General features: G+C 40.4%; 1 protein-coding gene across 9 annotated transcripts in view; it reads left to right on the top strand.

Annotated features, from left to right (window-relative positions):
• Positions 1 to 14,230: 14,230 nt before the first annotated feature.
• Positions 14,231 to 16,768, top strand: part of DIS3L2 (DIS3 like 3'-5' exoribonuclease 2) — a 376,911-nt gene continuing 374,373 nt past the window's right edge. For 7 of the 9 annotated variants that reach the window (XR_004350756.1, XR_004350757.1, XR_004350758.1 and 4 more), the window contains exon 1: positions 14,233 to 14,296. The gene's annotated coding sequence lies outside the window, so the exon portion shown is untranslated. Of the gene's footprint in view, positions 14,297 to 15,569; positions 15,657 to 16,768 lie in introns of those variants that run through there. The other 2 variants (XM_032637768.1, XM_032637767.1) reach the window with 2 other exon arrangements.

Raw genomic sequence — 16,768 nt, 5'->3', positions numbered from 1 at the left:
TTTGGGCTACGGGGCTGGAGGCACCAAAGCTAGTGAGTGAGGCTGAGGGTGGGAGTGGAGATGGGGTGGGGCCCTGAAGTGGTTAAGTTTTTTGTCCCTGAGGGACTGTCGGGATTTCTGCTTCCCCAGCAGGCAGCTGGAGGAGCTCCAGGAGGACAGATTCAGGGACATATCCAAGCACTACAGGAGGACCTGACATATTAGGGGAGGTTTCACCTACAAATCGACTGGCCTTCCTGCTGGCAAGGCAGGGAGGTCCCAAAGCCGGGGTAATGTGGGCATGAACGTACGTGTGATCTTACTTGTCTGCCAAGCAGGCGAAGCCTATGGCTTTCCCATTACGTTGGTTTTGGTATGGTGAAAAATAATTGATGCTTCTTAGGGAAATAGGAATGGATTCATGAAGTCCATAAACTTACCTCCATAACATTGAGATTGAACAAAACCTGGAGATGTAATTGCCTTTTGAAAATTCCCCTCATCTGGCGGAGAGCTTTGAGTTTAGCCAATCACAAGAAACCTCTTTTTTATGATATTGTCCCTATGAAAAACAGAGCTTCTCTCCAAATTTTTTATTATAAGTCAATGCCTTGGACAAGTTTACCTCCCTGGAAAGGATAAATTCACTTGACATTTTGAAAAGTGTTCCAGAGGCAAAAAATCTTCTCATTCTTCAGTGACTCTAACACGAAATTATAGAAATACTACAGGCATACACCTCAGAGATACTGTGGGTTTGGTTCCAGAGCACTATAATAAAGGGAATATTGTAATAAAGCTAGTCAAATGAATTTTTTGATTTCCCAGTGCTATTAACTGTGCAACAGCATTATTTCTAATAAAATGTGTACACCTTAATTTTAAAATAGTTTAATGCTAAAAAAAGCTAGGCATCATCTGAGCCTTCAGTGAGTTATAGTAGTGACATCAAAGATCGCTGAACACAGGCCCCTATCACACAACAATAATGACAAAGGTAGTGATATTGTGACACCAAAATGTGACAGAGAAACACGAAGTTAGCAAATGCTATTGGAAAAATGGTGCCAACAGACTTGCTTGGTGCAGGGTTGCCACAAAACTTTAGTTTGTAAAAAGTGCAGTATCTGTGAAGCACAGTAAAGTGAGGCCTAATGAAGTGAGGTGTGCTTGTAGGTACTTTTTAATTTTGACACACTATACTTTGAAAAATTATATTTTTATTCTTTCTGGAATTTATTTGGGTTTAAAGTGAAGAATACAACTAGTTTTCCCCAAATGGGTAGCCAGTTGTCTCAATACCATTTATTGAGTTTTGTAGCATAATCGTTAAGTTCTTCTCCCACCAGTTTGAACTTTTACTGTTCTCATGCTGAATTCTCATACATACTTATGTAAAGTTTTGGACTCTGTTTTATTGCTTTGCCTACTTACTCCTGACCATATTGTTTTATTCACTGTGGTTTAAAAATATGTTCTAATATCTAGTAGGGTCTATCAGTCCCAAGATACTCTTCTTTTTCAGGAAATTCTTTATTCTTCTTCTATATTTATTTTCCAGAAGAACTGTAGAAAAATTTACCCAAGTCCACCAAATATCCTGCTATGATTTTATGGCATTTTCTTGAATTTACACATAAACTTAAGGCAATTTAACATCTTTTCAATATTTAGTTTTCCTATCCAGGGACAAGTTGTGCTTTTCCATTTTCCATAGCTTTAAAGTTTTCTCATATAGGTCTTACACATCTTTATTAAGTTATTCTTGATTTTTTATAGTTTTTGTGGCCATAACAAATGGGATTTAAAAAACAATGTTTTCTTGCTGTGGATTTTAAAAATTATGTTTTATTATCAGTTATTGCTGACATAAATAAAACTATTAATGTTTACATGTTAATTTAAAATTTGGACTAATAACTAAATATTCTTATTGTATTAATAGTTTTTCACTATTTTCTTGGTATTTTTTTTGGTTGTTTTTTTGGGGGGTTGATATATGGTCATATCTTTTTTTTTAATATTTAAAATTTTATTTAATTTATTTTTTTTACACAGCAGGTTCTTATTAGTCATCAATGTTATACACATCAGTGTATACATGTCAATCCCAACCGCCCAATTCATCACACCACCACACCACCACCCTCCTGCAATATCTTGACGTATAATGATAATATAGTCTCCTGTTTTCCAATTCTTATTATTGGGTTTAGTGAAATGATCATTTAAAGGAAATATAAAAGTGGCCGTATACAAAATACATTTTAAAAACTAAAAATAAAATACCCTCCTATATGACAATAATAACCCATCAGCAAATACATCTAAAAAGCCCAATAATAATAGCCATATCAAAAATTAAACATAATTTAATGTTATGGGATATGAAGGAACACTGGACTACATGGAGAGCTCTATCACGTGTCCCCATGAGAAGATTTAGTATAATAAAGATGTTAATTCTGCCCTAAGTTCTGCATAAGTTTAACATGATTCCAAACAAAATCTCAGTATCTTTGTGATTGCTGAAAAATTGATTCCAAATTTTCTCAGGAACCATAAATTTATGAAAATGATCAAAAAGTTTTTTAAGAAGAAAAGTCTTAAGGCACAAATGTCCTCCTAGATACAAAAGTGTGTTATAAATTCTAATGAAGGATGTGTTACTGGTAAAGGACTAGATGGGTTGAAAAAAACAGAACAGGGGGTTCTGAGATGCACCAGATTTATAGAGGCAGGTCTCAACTATCTGGATCGGACAAATAGATTTAAAGCAATAATAATAGTGCATTGCTAAAAATTCCCATATATGAACTGGATAAAACAGGCACATATAAAGAAGGCATCTGTTATACTGAACAGCCAGGTAACCATGGATACCTCCTGCTGCTGCCCCGGTGACTCCCTGCTCACCTCGCCAGTCTTACCGGTCACAGCACCTGGCTGTGAAGATGGACCCTTTGGGGCTCCCCCATAGCCAGTTCCAAGAGAGAGATCTAAAGATCTAAAGACTTAGATCCTGGGAGGCCTTTCTGGGGATGTACTGGGTACACAAGGCCATGGGATTTTCAGCTGAGATTTCACTAAGAACCCAGTTTGGGTGGAGCTAGTCCAGCTCCTCTGATCCAGATAAAGTGTATCCATACTGTGCCTGGAGAGAAGGGAGGTAGGGTGGGCCCTCTGGGGTCTGGCTGCTTACACCTCCAGACATTGGGCTGGTGGGGAGACCTAGCTAGGGGTGGGGGGAAAGCTCTCAGCTTCCTCCAGAGGATGACTGGTATGGGGACAACCTGGTCACCTCACAGGTAGCAGTTCCCTGGTGGCAGAAGAAACCAAAGGCAGGAGTGGAGGGAGAGACTGGCCTCCAGGCTGCAACTCCCCCAAACGCACCAGCTTCCCTGCCTTGGTCTCTTCCAAGAATCCCTCCATCTTCCGAAGGTGCCCCTCCCCAGGGTGTGTTTCCTTAGTGTGTTCTGTGACACAGCGAGAACGTTTTGTTAAAAAATAAACCCACTGGGAATTCCCTGGCAGTCCAGCGGTTAGGACTCGGCAATTTCACTGCCAGGGCCCGGGTTCAATCCCTGGTTGGGGAGCTAAGATCCTGCAAGCTGAGAGGTGCAGCCGGAAAATAAATAAATTAATAAATAAAATAACCCCACGTCTGGATATGAGTATTTTCAGACTAAAAACTTGCTCTTCTCTGCAGACAGATGGCATAGCTAGTAGGGAAGATGTTGACCAGTATTTTCAAACAGAGTTCAGTGACTGTTTTTCTTCAAGAAGAACAAAACTACGACACCTGAATAAGGTGAGTGAGTTCATTGTCTATCTTTTCTCCCCATGGTTGAACACATGCCATCCATAATGTTGAGACAAAAGTGCAAACGTTTTTACAGCATGTGACAAGATAACACAGGTGAATGTGATGTTAGAGGATTTAGTTAAAAATCCTCATGGAAAGTATGAGGCAGTGGAAAGCCCCAGGCTTCCACCTCATGGCTGTCTGCAGGGCCTGACCCTGTGGACAGGCCTCCCTGCAGTGGGAGGAGAGGACATGAAAGATTCTAGGTTGGCAGCCACAAAAATTGCCTGATCCAAAGCAGGGGAAGCAAGAAGGGGGCACTAAGATGCAGACCTAAGAGGGGTGCTTGAACAGAGCTCTTGAGGACATGAAATCTGGCTTCACAGTGGTATCCACAGCACCCAGGCTTCTGCCGGTTACCTTATATATATCCTCTCAATGATGCATGAGGTAATTATCTTTATCCTCATTTCACAGATGAGGAAACTGAGACTTGACCAAGTGGTCTGCCCAAGGCCATGGCTGTCGGTGGTAGAGATGGGATTCAAATCTCTCTGAACAACTGTACCTGGTTGTCTTCACACAGAGCAGGCACCATGAAAATGTCAATTGGATGGACGGATGGATGGATGATAGATATTGGGGTGGAGGAAACTGGTAACAGACAGGGGAACTGGGTGCTGTTGGACAGGGATGGGGGGAGATTTATTCACTGGCTACTCTTTGGTATCTCTTGAATTTTGCACTAGATGAATGTATTACTTTTCAAAATAAATACAGAAAAATAACAAGGGTTTATATCTCCCAAGCAGAATAAAAGGCCACTTTTGAAAGATTAAGAATCAGCTGACCTTCAGTTTTCATTTTTTTCCAAAATATTCTAATCAGCAAGATGCCCTGGCTGCTGTTCTGTTCCTGTAAATTAAAAATAAATGAGACAGGGACTTCCCTGGTGGCACAGTGGTTAAGAATCTGCCTGCCAATGCAGGGGACACGGGTTCGATCCCTGGTCCGGGAAGATCCCACATGCCATGGAGCAGCTAAGCCTGTGCGCCACAACTACTGAGGCTGTGCTCTAGAGCCCGTGAGTCACAACTACTGAGCCCACATGCTGCAACTGCTGAAGCCCGCGTGCCTACAGTTCATGCTCCACAACAAGAGGAGCCACTGCAATAAGAAGCCTGTGCACCGCAGCAAGGAGTAGCCCCACCCCGCTTGCCGCAACTGGAGAGAGCCCACACATAGCAAAGAGGACCCAACACAGCCAAAAATAAATAAATAAAATAAATAAATTTAAAAAATAAATAAATGAGAAAAAATGGACAGGAAATTGTTTATAGCAAGAATGACAGAAAATGGTTAATATTACACTTTAATAAGAGATTTTACAAGTTACTTGGATTGAAGGTCTTAACAGAGAATTGGATGAAGTCATGAAAAAAATATACTCAGAAGAAAATACATTTATAGCATCCAAGATAAGCCTCTAATAAGTAAAAATTAAATTGTTTATTATAACAAATATTGGAAATAACCTATGAATCTAACAATATGCTGTAATTCTAGTCAAATAACTAATGGAAAATTCATGTGGGATACTACACATTTATTTAAATTGATGCTATAGAATTGTATTTGTTGACATGTTATGTGAATATTTTCAAGTTTTTGAAGTGAAAGAGTAACAAAACAATGTTAAAGTATATTCTACTGGAGGACTCACTTTTCAATTTCAAAACTTACTACAAAGCTACAGTAATCATGAAAATGTAGCACTGGTATAAAGGTAGACAAATCAATGGAATAGAATTGAGAGTCCAGAAATAAACCCATATATCTACGGTTAATTGATTTTGACAAGGATGCTAAGATCATTAAATGGGAAAAGAATAGTTTTTTGAACATTGGGACAACTGGCTAACCACATTCAAAAGAGTGAAGTTAGACCCCTACCTCACACCACATACAAAAATTTATTCAAAATGGATCAACGATCTAAACGTAAGTGCTAAAAGTATAAAACTCTCAGAAGAAAACATAGGTATACATCTTCATGACCTTGCAACAGGCAACAGTTTCTTAGATATGATACATAAAGGACTAGCAACTGAAGGAAAAATAGATAATTTGGACTTCACCAAGCTTAAAACTTTGTTCATCAAAGGACATTATTAAGATAGTGAAAAGACAACACACCAAATGAGAGAAAATATTTGCAAATCATTTATTTGATAAGAGCCTAGAATCCAGAATACATAAAGAATTCTTACAACCCAACAATAAAAAGACAAATAACCCAAGTAAAAAATGAGCAAAGGACTTGAATAGAAATTTCTCTGAAGAAGATATGCATATGGTCAATAAATATCATCACTAGCCATTATGGAAATGCAAATTAAAACTACAACAAGGTGCCACTTTACTAGATACTACTCCACTAGAATGGCTATATTTAAAAAATGGAAAATAACAAATGTTGTCAAAGTTGTGGAGAAATTGGAACCCTCATACATTGTTGGTGGAAATGTAAAATGGCACTGTTATGATATGACCCAGCACGTATGACCAGGCACTTTTACAACTATATATATACCTAAAAGAATTGAAAACATATGTTCATGCAAAAACTTGTACTTGAATGTTCATAGCAGCATTATTCACAATCGCCAAAAAGTGGAAAGAACCCAAATGTCCAGCAACTGATGAACAGATAAACAAAATGTGACATATATATTATATATATGAATATTATTTAACCATAAAAAGGAATGAATTAGTGACTCACGTTACAATGTGGATGAATCTTGAAAACATTATGCTAAGACAAAGAAGCCAGTCATAAGGGGTCACGTATTGTATGATTCCTTTTATATAAAATGTCCAGAATAGGGAAATCCACAGAAACAGAAAGTAGATTGGTGGTTGCCTAGGGCTGGAAGGATGGGAGGGAAATGGGGAGTGCTCATGGTATGGGATTTCTTTATGGTGTGGTGAAAATGTTTTAAAATTTATTGTGGTGATGACTGTACAACATTGTGACTATACTATAAACCACTAAATTGTGCACTTTAAAATGGTGAATTTTATGTTTTGTGAATTATACTTCAGTTTAAAAAATTTTAAAAAGTATATTCCAATCCAAATCCAAATGTATGTCTACCTACCCATGTATGTATGTCTGTGTGTATATATGTATGTACTACGTATCCAACTACCTACCGATCTACAATCTATCTAACTTTAGGTAGTGGAACTACTCATAAATTTTTAGTTACTTCTTCATGTGAACATTTATAATTTGTATAACAAAGACAAAAATAAAAGAAAACCCTAAAATAAACAGGGAAAATACTAAGATACAATTTGTAAAAGAAGGGATGTAAAAGAGTTGCCCATTATACAACTCTGCAACATAAGAATATGGTACAGTAATAGAATAAAATGAAAATACATGTGCAAAAGTGGTAAAATTATGTATGAGGCAAAAACTTTAAAACTTTTTTGTATTGTAATCTTTATCTTTACAGGTAGGCAGGAAGTGAACGTATTTGCCTTACAAAATGAATTGAGTTTTTGTTTATTTACTTGCTGTTGAAAATGTTAATGACAACAATATCAAGTCTAGGTGCTTTTTTCAAAAAATTCACTCAGTCATTCTACAAATCTTCATTGAATAGGTTTTCTATATTTCTTATGAACCTTCCCTTTTGCTAATCTTTTCCTGTTGTTCTGAATTTTCTTCTTGTGCTGGTTTTATTCAAAATTGTTATTTCCTTTTAATTTTAAAATTTATTTGATTTTAGCTTTGAATCGTATTTCCTAATAACTGAAGCATTTTTGTGTTTATATAGTCTTTAGATTTTTGTTTCTCTTGTATTTTCTTGGGTATTTAATTTGCTATACTAGTAGTCTGTAAATATTATATTAGTTCATTTTTAATCTCAGTTTTGCATATTAAGCAGATATTCTCTTATCTAATTAATTTATTTGATTTCATATTTGTTACTGTTCCTTTTAAAATTTGTTATATCTTTAAAAAAAAATTAGGTGTAGATTTAGTTGATAATTTTTCCCTTTTTCTTGTTACCATAAGCATGAAAGATACCAGAGTTCCTTCAATACAGCTTTAACTGTGTACCCGTATCTCTTTTTTGTTTGTCTTTAACATAACATCCCCATATTTGGTGTTGCCTTTTCAACTTAATCGTTCCATCACAGAACTTTCTTCTATTCTTGCCTGGTCATGTGCATATAGGTGATGTATTGGCTTTCTCTCCAATTTTATCATATGGAAGTCTGAGGAAGTATGTGTAAAATCTTTGCTTTGCTATTGTGAATATCTTTATCTTCAAAATTGCAATTAATTTTTGTGAAAGCTTAATGTACATTTGAGAAAGCTCTCTATTTCTCAATTTTCCCTTTTTGGATCAGTTCCTCTAATCACCCTTTTGTAGAAGAGAAACGGAGGCCCCTGAGGTGTAGGGACTTGCTGACAATCCCTCAGTGGGGCTGGGTTAGAGCCTGTGTTTGGGGCCAATGAATGGAGTATTGTGGAGAGTTTATGCCAGCAAGCTCCAACAGCACCCTTCTTTGCTGGTGCCCCATTCTGTTGAAAAGCTAAAGAGCAGGACTGCCTTAGGCCAAACAGATTGTTTTGTTGGCACTTTCCCTGCAGCCTTCCTGCTGCACACAGCATTATACTAGCCTGCTGTCCTTGGGCTTTTCTTTGGCTTTGCCTGAAGAAGGGGTTCTTTCCTAGGATGCTAGCTTCTCGTGTAAACAATCCTCCAGTGGGTCCTGCCACTGGTGTTCAGGGCATGCCCAGATATGCAGGAATCCTGGGATGAATGTAACTTATTCAGTCAAGCTGGGACCTACTATTCTTGCTTTTGTGTAAACATGATTTATCTGAGCCAGGCTTTTAAATTATTCTATCTCCCTTTTCTTTAAAAAACAAGATTCATAGGTGTGGATTTTGTCTTTTTAATCCAGTCTATGATTCTGTTTTTTAAATAGGAGAATTTAGTCCATTTACACGTAATCTTATAATTGTTCTAACTGTGTAACTCTGTATTTTTCTCACTTAATAATATTCTTTGTTTTCTCTTTAATATAGGACTTCTATTGGACGCTGTGATTTTTGATTCATTTAAGTGAGATCAAATGTAACAATTTCCTAGTGTTTTACTATATTTTCCTTTATCCAACAAAAAGCAGACTGCACACATTTCTTTATATCTGTTCTAATTCAAAAATGTTCTTTCGGGCTTCCCTGGTGGCGCAGTGGTTGAGAGTCCGCCTGCCGATGCAGGGGACACGGGTTCGTGCCCCAGTCCGGGAAGATCCCATATGCCGCAGAGTGGCTGGGCCCGTGAGCCGTGGCTGCTGAGCCTGTGCGTCTGGAGCCTGTGCTCCACAAGGGGAGAGGTCACAACAGTGAGAGGCCCGCATACCACAAAAAAAAAAAAAAAAAAAAAATGTTCTTTCTTATAAATAGATTCAGAATTATTTTTGTCATTCTCTTACCTTCTTCAAGTCCTCCTAGGTCAAATCCTCTTGGTCTGATTTTGGCATTCTGAAAAGTTAAATATTTTAAAATGCAGTTATCACATTTAATGGCAACTATACTTTATATCATTGTTTTTCAGGCTAGGGTATGCATATCTGTGGAGATGGGCTATAGAGTGCATAAAATTATCACTTCTCCCTTCATTGAAATTTTGCTACCCTCCCCTCCAATAAGAGCACGTGTGTGTGCATGTGTGCGTGCGCGCACACACACACACACACACACAGCCCCTAAGGAAGGTGTAGCCTTAATTCTACTGGGTGATTCTGTTTCCCTTGCTTAGCTGATTGGCTCCAGCAGACCCCTAACCCAATTCATAGGCTGGCCTGAGCCAATCAATCAGATGTTTTCTCTCTAGAACTCTAGAATGCAGAGACTCAATCAGGGTTGGGTGTTGGAAAAGGAGAAACAGACTCTTCACTGAAATTATTCCCCACCCCCACCCCATACATGAGTCCTTGGAGGAGTATTGATATCTGAAAACAAATATTGAGGTTTGGTTAAGAAGAGAAAGTGCCAAAGAGAACTTTGGTAGGTTACAGTGTCTGCTCTGAGAGGAAGAATAAAAGTTGCTTCTGTCAGTTAGGACCATCATCTACAAGATACTTGGTTATTTTATACTCCTAAGAGTGACTACTGTATAGGATAACTTCTTGTTAAACAATATTAGCAAACACATGTATTTACTATGTGCCAGGCACTGTTCTAGGTGCTTTACATATATTGACTCATTTAAATCTCACAGAAACCTTATGAGATGCTATCATAATCACCCACATTCTATAGGTGAGGAAAATGGAGACCCAGAGAGGTTGAGTAACTTGCCCAAGGTCACACTGTGGGTAACCGGAGGAGATGGATTTGAACCCAGCAGTTTGGTTCCCCACGTCTTAAGTGCTACGCCACATTGCTGCTGTATTGGAGTTGCAATTTGAGAGCGGCTTTTCTGTTATTCTAGCTTCATATGAGGCTGGTATCTGGCAGGAGACAAGGCACAGAAGAAAAGTAAAATTCTGTCCTATAAAGACCTCCCTCTGGAGTAAATTCTCCAACAAAACAAAGTATAAGCATTCTGGATTTGGTGAATTAAATATGATCCTTTATTTTCTCATTTAAAGTGTAATAATTGTTAGATAACATTTGCAGTTGCTGAGCTATATGTATACTTCAAGTTAAAAACCAGAAAAATATGCAAGATGGAAGATCAGAGAAATAAAAATTAAAATAAGATGATAAGAGAGTATAAAAATTAAGACACATTTAAAGCTAAGGATGTGGAAATAAAAATTTAGAAAAAATAGCATTGTAAATGAGAGAATTTTCTAAAATTCACACTTAAAGTAGCATATGTGAAATAAAAAAAGAAACAAAAGGGCAAAGAACTAGAAAAACATTTTAAATTAAACCGAAAACAGTTAAGACTAATATGTTGATGGAATCCTGATACAATAAAGATTAAAAATATTTAAAAACATGAAAATTTAAATAAGAGCTAGTAGGTAAAAGAGAAATTAAGGTAAAGGCTAACACCTATGAGGCAAAAAAGTGGGAATATTCTAAAAGGATTTGTTTTTTAAAAGTTAGGATAAAAATAATACTATGAAGATAGAAGGAAGAGAGAAATGTGATTTTTAAAACTAAGTTTAAGATTCCTAGTTGGAAATAGTGGTCTGGGTGGGTCTAGTTGCTGCAGTTGAGGAGGCCAAGAACAATTGATATGGTGTTGATGAGACATATTTTCTGCTCACCCACAGCCCTCTCAGCCCACAGTACTCTGTCTGCACAGGTATGGGCTTTATAATGCGCCCCACATCTGATCCAGGGCCTTCCAAAGTCACACCCCCAGGCCCGCAAGCACTCTTTCACTTGGGTTGTTGGAATTTGTTCAATTCTACCTTAGGTTTTTCTTTAACCTATTTAATAGTCCTTTCATTTTGTTTTACTTCCTTTAAGGCAAAATTAGCATGTGAAAGGCAATCAAAACATGTTGTTGAATGAATTAATTTCATCTTATCTCCTTGAAGTTTTTGTGCTGTTCGGTCATTACACTGTTCACACACACACACTGCCTTTATCACCTTGCTTCATCTCTGAGGTTGTAATACTTCTTACTGAACCTGAGTTGCTTGGTTATTTGCTCTTTTCACCGTAACTGGTGGCAGTGGAATTGGGTGGGGGGAATGACACAGTCTACAGGACTTGTTCTTGAACTGGTCTGTTTAGGGTGAGAGTGTGGTGATGGGGGACAGTGGAGTCAAGGGTGACTCCTGGGTGTCTGGCTTTGTGACTGGGTGGATGTTAGTACCCAGGAAGCTCAAGTTGGAGATGGTGGTGGTTAGGAATCAGCGTCGGTATGGAAAGCTCTGGGCCAACCAAAACTTAGACTTCAGACACAGTTCCTCCTAATGCCAAAATGGAATTCTCCTGGAGGCAGCAGGTGGCTCAATTCATATAAGAACAGGGCATGGTAACTCCGGTCCTCCACTCATATCTTGGGTTTTGGGGGCATTCCTCAGTCATTAATTGGCATCCGTCATCCAGAGACCAGTCAGACAAGGCACATCACCTGGAAACTTCCATGCCCATACCACCCTTGAAGTACAGAGTTCACCCACAATTCCCTGCAGTTCTCTAAGAATATGCCCTTCATAGCAATGATAAATTTCTATTTCTTGAGGCACCATTAAAATGTCCCAGAAGCCTAGCCAAGGTGAGCCTAATGAATCACCTTGGCCCTTCAACAGAACACAGTTCTTTAGAATATTTGCTATATTCAAGGCTGCCAGGAGAACGTGGGGTAGACTTCATCTGTTATACTTCATGTATTTGGGGCTTCCTTTTTCTAGGTTACAAGTTAATTTTGTCCCTTCTGTTCACAAAACAGTTAACTTTCCTTTACCAAATTGTAACCATTTTCTGGTCCTGCCTTGTTGATGTTACTCCTAGGCCCCTTTGGCTGATATGCCGGGTGTTCTAAACTCTTCAGCCACACATTCTGAATTTCATGGTTTCCTTCCATGGATGTATGGTCACATCCATTGTGGATGGATTTATTAGGCTCTCAGAGAAGAATAATATTTCTCTTTTGGGGGGAGCTTATTGTAATACTTGTGATAATGGAAATGGACTGGAATTATGGAGATATGTTTGTGGGGCAAGCCTCTCATCCCAACTCACTCCAGCATGTGCCGCGGTTATCCTTTGGCCCATATGAGGAAGTGTAGGGCCCACTTCACTTAAAGGACATGGGGATATGTCCATCTAGCCCTGCAGTGTTCACACTGTCTGACACTGCACTTTCTGCCAGCAGTCCAATCTCAGTGGGATCTCTCTGTTCAATTTATGTACAAAAATTGTCCTTCCTCTTCTATTCCTGCTTCTAACTATTTTTGGCTTCATCTCCCATTTCTGGCCCTGAAAGCCCAGCTACTGTTTTCAATCCTTTGTCCTTTTCTTCTTCTGGATCTTCCCATCTCTGGCTCTATTGGGCTCTCTCCCATCCATTGAATCCCTGGACCTCTACCACCCTCTGCTTCCTGTCCTTGCTGAGTTTCTTCCACTCTCTACAGTTTGAATAGACAAGTTTTGCCTACATCACAGTTTTGCTGAGGGGTTTGGAAGGGACCTGTGTGAACATTAAAAACCAGAGGCCCATGGGTTCTTTTATTCTTTAGGCAAACATTGACTGAGGCCTTTGAATGTGGCAGGCACTGTAGATGCAAGGTTAAATAACAAATATTTTCCACCTTCAAGGAGATTGGTTATGAGTAGAGAAATCCTGAAATTTGCAAGTACTGTGACAGTGCTTTTGAAAACATTAAGGCATTCAGGAACAATTTAGTGTATCTCTTTCCCTTGTTTCAACAAGGAAAATATGGTGGTAGACTCCTTCACCTTGTCAGATTCAAGCCACTGACAACTTTGACAACCTAGTCCTGAATTTTGATTTTTCTATGGTCACCACTGGGCTCTGGATCCTCATGGCATTTTACACTGGTGATCACCTCCTTACTGAAATTCTTCTGCTGTCTCCTCAGCAGCCTTTCAAACAAACATTCTGCCTGCTCTTTGGGGGTTCCTCTTCCTTAGTTCACAGCTACCATATTGATGTTTTCTAGGTTCCATCCTTAACCATTCTCTCCTCTCTACACACTTCCCTGGGCAGGGCGTACAGACCTTTCAGTGGGTTTCTCAGTCGGGCCTACAGTCTTCCCTGGAACACTCTTCCCTACACTTTTAACTTGGTTGAGGTCTCCACCATCAGCTTTTCCCCACCTGAGCCTGGGTAGGCCCCCCGGGCAGGCTCCCCTAGCTTCCTTCACTTGCGCATCCCAGTACTATATGCAGGATACTGCCTGACTGCCCTCCCACCTGCCTATCCGTTCGGAGGGCAGGACCATGCCTGGGTTGCCCCCCTCAGTATCCCGGGGCCAGCCCTGCACCTAGCCCTGAGCAGGTGCTCACTAACCGGGTGTGGAGTAAATCAAAGGATGAGTAAAACCTTGTCACAGGAGAGGACCGGCGTGGCTACACCCATAAGCTAGACGTTGGGGGCAGGCGTCGCCGGCTGGGTGAGAGGCGGCTCGGCGGGTCACAGCACTGAGGATTGGGGCTGGGGGCATTCAGGAGCAGGGGCGGGATGGCTCCCGCCAGCCGCTGGCCCCTCAGCAGGGGACCGGGCGGCAACAGCCATCGGCTACAGCCAGTCGTCTCCGCGCAGCCAGGCCATAGAAGTCGGTAGTGCCCTCCGCCTGGCCCTGCCCTGCTCCGGCCGCCGCAGCGTAACTACAACAGACCACCGCCTCCGCCGCGCAATCACCCCGCGCCTCACTTTTGGCCCCTCCCAGCCACCGTTGCCTCCATAGCTCAGCGCCCGTGACCCGGAAGAGCATTCTCCTTAGCAACTGCGGGACCGCGGCGGCGCTTGCCTCCCGGGAGACAAGGTGAGGCCTCCCCGTCCCCTCCTCGCGCGCACCACCTCGATCCCTCCCCAGGAGCGACCCCGGGTCTGGCCTTCGAGGCCTCCTTATCGCTTCGGGGGGCACCTGCGCCGGCGGCCCCGGGCGAGTGCCCTCTGCCTCTGGAATCGCTCCCCGGCCCTGGCGTCGCCCCTGCCCACCCCACGTTCCTAGCCCACCGGGTCTCCCAGGCCCGTCTCCTTGCCCCCGAGCCCCGCCGGCCCTCCCTTGTAGCCTAGTATGGGGTCCTGGGAGGAGAAGCTGAGTTAAACAGGGCCTATTGCTGTAGAGAGAACGCTTCCCGAGGTTCGGGTCACCTGTGGACGCGTTCTTATGGGTCCGGATACAGATGTTTGGGATTGACAGGGATGGGGCTCCTTAGGATCCTTGAACAGCAGTCACTTTATTGTAATACTTGGTGTTTGCCTGCCGCTTGGCGCTTTACAAACTGGTGTACTTTATCTGCTTTGTTGATCGTGGAGATTCATTTAATCCAGCGTTTTGAACTGATCCTTTAACTGGGAATTAGCTTTCCAGTTTTTAGTGCGTTTAGTATTTTGTAAGTTGGATTTTGTGTCTACAGAAGGAGCTCTCCTTGGGACTGAGTAGGTTTGCGAAGAATTTCAAGTGAAATTTGCCACGTTGAAGAAGTAGGGGCAGGTGTTGTTAATATCTTTGATTTACATTTGAAAACAGGTTCAACACAATTCTGTTAAAATCCCAGCAGGCTTTTTCTCCCCCAGAAATTGACAAAGTAAAATTTATATGAAAATACAAGAGACTGAAAACCTCCCTTAACTGAGTTTGAAGAAGTGGGACTAAGGAAACTCTAAGCCTTATTTGAACATTGTTGGACAACTACATTAAAATTAATCCAATGACAGTGGAGCTAAAACTGAGACATATGAACAGTTTTCGAAAATGACATTATATGGGACTAAAATGCAGGAGTTTATATATCAAAATCCATTATTCAAAACAGTGTAATTTCATTTCGGCTCAATAAGTATTTATTAAGTACTTACAGTGCTCAGCAATTGCTTAGAGACATAGAAGAGCCAGAGAAATTTATACAGGCATCTGAATTGATTTTTTTGGTAAGAGTTGAATAGGGATTTTAGGCTCAATTGCTTTGGGCATCCTCCAAAGACTCATTTCTGAAGATGCACAAACTCTTAAGCAGACATTCTGTGATATTTTATTGCTTTCTTACAGGTTTGGTGCCCATTTATTCACTTATTCAACAAGTATTTGAGTGCTTACTTGGTACTAGGCACTGTGTTTAGCACTGGAAATTGGGGAGAGTGAATGCATGCATGACCCTGTCCTCAGCGGATGCAATCAGGTTAATCACATGAATGTAAAACTGCAACTGTGACAAGTATTTGAGTTAGGGAAGTCACAGAAGTGACATTTGAACTGAGATCTGAAGGATGCACAGGAAGGGAAGAATGATCCAGTCAGAAAAAACAGCAAGGGCAAAAAGACCATGTGATGGCAGGGTTCATGGAGAGGACTGGGGACTTAAGATACAGATCTGTGTATCTCTCAGGAAGAGTGTAGAAGAATCTAGTGAGAGAGGGTGTTGGAGAGGTGGGCCAGAGGGTGCTGGGCCTTGTAAGCAGGTTGAAGAGTTTATCTTTGGAGTAAAGAGAAACCTCTGTACAGTTTTACTTAGAGACTTAGGCTAGATTGTGGGTGGGGATGACACAGTTAGATTGTGTTTGACTAGCCTGCTTTGTTTCTTCTACTCTTGCTTAGTGTTTGCATTGTCTTCTCTTTCTTCGTTTTCTCAACATGCTCCTTCAGCTTTATTGCCGTTGAGGGAGACTCCATGTACCATTAGCAAGGCACATCTACTTTTTTTTTAATTGGGAAAAAAGGAATTTTAGGGATTAGAATTGGACATTAGAAGTCAGTTGAGTTGAAATACTTTTGCATTAGTATGACTGCTAGGAGACTAATTTCTGTGACTCTTTTTAATTGTGGTTAAAAAAATACATGGTATAAAATTTACCCTCTAGTGTGCAGTTAACTGTATTTACATTGTTGTGTAACATCGCTAGGACTTTTTCATCTTGCAAAACTAAATTCTGTACAACTGCCTATTTCTCCTTCCCACCAACTCCTGGCAACCACCCTTCCTTCTACTTTTTATTTTCATGATTTTGACTACTCTAGATATCTCATATAAGTGAAATCATACAAGGTGTGTCCGTCCATTTGTACTTTCATACTCCTTCTCTGCAATATCCTTCCTTCTCCCATTAGTCAATTCAAATCCTACCAGTTCTTTAAGGCCCAGTTCCTCTCCCTTGTCTTTCAACTTGAATTAATAGATCCAGACTGGGAGAGGCCTTAGAAATTATCCTGTCTTATTCTAGGCGAGAAAATAGAGTCCTGTAGAAGTTTCAGTGATTAACCCAAGGACAGACATCTTAATGAGTTGGGGCAGAG

Source organism: Phocoena sinus, chromosome 7 (assembly GCF_008692025.1).
Source record: "Phocoena sinus isolate mPhoSin1 chromosome 7, mPhoSin1.pri, whole genome shotgun sequence".
In the NCBI taxonomy this organism is placed as follows: Eukaryota; Metazoa; Chordata; class Mammalia; order Artiodactyla; family Phocoenidae; genus Phocoena; species Phocoena sinus.
Note: the sequence above shows the minus strand (reverse complement) of the source record. Positions and strands in the feature narration are given on the sequence as shown.